Genomic DNA, 3,935 nt, shown 5'->3' on the forward strand with positions numbered 1-3,935 from the left:
CCCCCCCAGAAATTTAATGGATTCATTCCAAGCCAGCAACAAATAAGGTGCGCCACTGTATACTCTGAATGATTCAATTGTTTACATGATTAGATATAAAATCGTGTATTTACGAGAAGCAACAAATTATATTGCACCCACGTGGCGTTTGTCTCACCCCAGAATAGAGTCCCAAAGCCCTCAACAATGTTGCTTCAATGATGCAGTTAGTATCCGCACCGAAATTTTCATGACCCTCCCACATCGCGTGATTATAAAATTAATGAAAGATTTATTTTCCGGATGTGAGAATAGTCCGTTCCCTTCAACTTTCGCAACTGGATGCGACGCTAGGGGAATTTTCGTCGGAAGATAATTTAATTCAGAGGATTTTTGCAAAGAATCGTATGAGTAAATGTTGTTTAATTGCCAATGTAAATTTTAATCAACCGAAAGATATTTCCATCAGCAGACGAATCAAACGAAAGATGCTGATGAAAAATATTGAATGAATAAAAAAAATAGTGAAACTTTAGTAGAAAAGAGTTTTCTCATGACTTAAGAATGTTTCAAAACCCCTAAATTCTCAAAATCGCCTCTTTGGATGGCAAATTTCTCGAATTGCGAATGGCGAATTTCATCGAATGAAAAGACTAACGGCTTGAACTAAAACGAATAAACAAACAAGCGCGCGAGAAACATTTCGCGAAAGTAGAAAAGATTTATTTCCCCGAAGTGAGAATAATTCAGTTCCCTTCAAGTTTCGCTATTAATTTTTGGAATTGCATTCAATGAAAACTCGAATAAAAATGTAGCTGAAACTGGGGGAATTTTCGTCAGTGGAAAATTTAATAGAAGGGATTTATGAGGATTCAAGGGTCGAACAATCATGCAAATAAATTTTATGCAGTCCCGGCCGAGTTTCCTGATGACTTAACGATATCCAAATATCTTCTACTATTTGGTACACATCACACTGTGGATTCAACCATTTTCAATCATCAAATTTATGAATTAAATTGCGCGAGAAAAAGACTTGCATTTTGCACAGAATTATCTTTTTTTTTCAACATTCGTTGGTTATAAATAAATAATTAAAATTGTTTGAACTTTCGGAAACCTAATTTTCTTAGCCATGAAATCGATTTTTGGTAAAATTCTGAATATGAATAAATTTACGGTGGTGTTAATTGATTGTTCATCAATTATTTATAGAAAATGTTTGTAATTTTAAACAGCAACGGCAATTTTTCAATTATTTCTTCAAATTATCTTCGTTCAAAAGGAGCTTTCCATTTTTTTTCAGATTAAAAAATTGCTTTCTGAGGGTTCAATATCGACACTCAAATTCAGACCTGCTAAATTTAAATAAAAAAATCACAGTGAAATGTCCGGAAAGTTGGGGTCAATTGGGGCTCAAACGAAAGCTCTGAGGTTCGACTACAAAAGTAGAAAAGCATTTCACTGGAGAAAAAATAATCAGAATACTTGGATATCGTTAAAAATGTATCAACACCCCTAGATTCCCCTACACTGTTGGAAAAAAATGAAATTTGATGAACAGTTGACTAACAGTTTTCAAGACAGTGACACTGGATGCGATTTAGTGGGAAAAAATCGTGAAATTTCAGGTTTCACTGAAAATTCAGTAAAATTCCAGAATTTTAAGGGGCATAAACACGAGAATTCCATAATTCATTTGAATTTCCAATCTAATACGAATATTCAGTATCAAATTGCCTCAAATTTTCAGTGAAATCTGAAATTTTATGATTTTTCTCCCCTAAATCGCATTCACTGTTGCCACCTTAAGAATTTACGAATATATTTACCAGAATTTTCTGGTTTTCTATATTCATTATCAGAGAAAAGCGAAACGGAAATTTACAGTTCTGTTTGATTTTTTCCCGAAATTATGAATTTTCAATTACATGATTTCCTAAAATTTCAGTGGAATAGCAACTGAATTTGGCACGGAAAATTCAGACAACAATGTTCAACACACGGAGAGAAATGTTCAGTAAAACTTACGGAACTCACAATTCACTCACCGATTACGGAATCGACTCAGAAAATTTAAGTGGCGGTATCGTAATTTTTCACAGGAGATTCAGATAAAAATTACGGAACGCTGCGGAAAAATTCCGTGACAATTCCGTAAAATTTCCTACAACGACATTTCGCTCCGGAATTACGGAAAAGATACGTAATTTTTATTGAATATTTCTCCCCGTGCAGTGTAATTCGAATCTTCCGCTGGCTTTTCAGCTTCAGCAACAGAAAACACCACCGGCTTGAGCTAAAACGAGTGGACAAGTGCATGCAGAAAATTTCCCGAAACACTTTCCCTCAAAAAATACATTTCCCCACCTCCCCCTCCCCTCCGCGCCTCCCTTCCGCCGCCGCACAATAAAAAAAAAACCCGCAACGTTTGAAAACAAAGTGAACGAAGAAAAGGTGCGGCTCAGAAGGGTATGGAGAACTCCGTTAGTCGGGAAAACGGAAAAGCGTGACTCGAGGGCTGGTTGCTGGTCGATAGCAATGGCGTCGCGGCCCCGCGGAGAAAATCAATCTCAGCTCGACGCCGGTTCGGCCTTGTTTTCACGTTTACGGACACTCCTATGTGAAGGATTGCCGTTGCAAAGGGGCTCATTTTTTTTTCTAATTCGAGATGCATTCCTACCAGGAAGGCATTCGCCACAATTATCACATCCTGCAGTACATCATCGTGATTTATAAAAGGGTTGTTACAACAATAGAATCTATGTCGAACGGGAGGATAAAGAAATCCTTGATAACAGAGGACTGACGTACCGACTGTGGTAGAGAAAATAGAAAGAATTTCATCAAAATAATCCTAAGATTATTGTGATTAAAAAATGGGGTAAAACGAATTGTCGTTGATAGCCAATATCTCCCAGCGAAATGAAGCGATTTTAACGAGTCACGTCTCATTTTGAAGGTTAGAAAAGTATCTTGAAAATGAACGAAAAATCGGAAATTTTCACTCTGCGGAAGTTGAGTTATTGGACACGTTTTACCCCTTTAAAGATGAAACATCAATTTCGCATTGTCAAAATCACTTCTTATTGGCTGAATAAACCTCACGAGGCAAAATAGACACTTTTGGCAATATTTGTAACGTCAATCCATTGAATTTAGAATGAAAAAACATTCTTCCTCTGTAAAAAAATAAATCCCTGAATTCAAAAGTCGATTTAGCAATCCCCCGAGTTATCGACGAATATCTCCGAATCTAAAGGATATAAAAAAATTTTCATGAGAACCTTTTTTGTAGAGCTCAATCCACTCTACACAATAGGTAATAACAAAAATTTCGCTACTTCCCCCAGATTCCGAGAAATTCACAAAAAACCGTGCAAAACTCAAAATCGACTAAACCAGACCCATCAATTCCCGAATAAAGATAACCGTCAAGTGTCAATGTTGCCACCAGTCAAATAACCAAATGGAAATCTCACTTTTAATGACACGTTCCGTGGTGGAGAGCTTCTGTGAATTATTGGTGGTCATCCTGTCGTCCGTTAGGTCTCAATTTTCTTGAAATTTCAGCGGCTGTGACCCGCCGCCTCCTCACCAACAATTAAAAATCCACCACCGCACCCTCAACTAAAAAAACTCCACTCAATAACGCAACTCTACACTTGTCAAATGTATTATTTATCCACAGTAAACTATAAAAAAAAAGACCAAAAAAAAAAAACAAACGTGTCTGCAGAGTCTCAACGCTAACAACACACGATGAATATGTAATTGTTTTGGATTGTCCGGAGTGGGGGTAAAAACACAAGTGACTTTTGGAGGGGGTGAGTGGAGGGAAGCGAAAACGAGGGAGGAAGGGAGAACGGGAGGATGAGTATCTTGACCGCTGAGACACCCGTCGCGTTATGGCGCGAGTAACCGCACAGGGGATGGGGAGGGGGATGACTGGAGGC

The sequence above is a fragment of the Diachasma alloeum genome, unplaced genomic scaffold (genome assembly GCF_001412515.2).
Source record: "Diachasma alloeum isolate Michigan unplaced genomic scaffold, Dall2.0 Dall_scaffold_01487, whole genome shotgun sequence".
Classification (NCBI taxonomy): Eukaryota; Metazoa; Arthropoda; class Insecta; order Hymenoptera; family Braconidae; genus Diachasma; species Diachasma alloeum.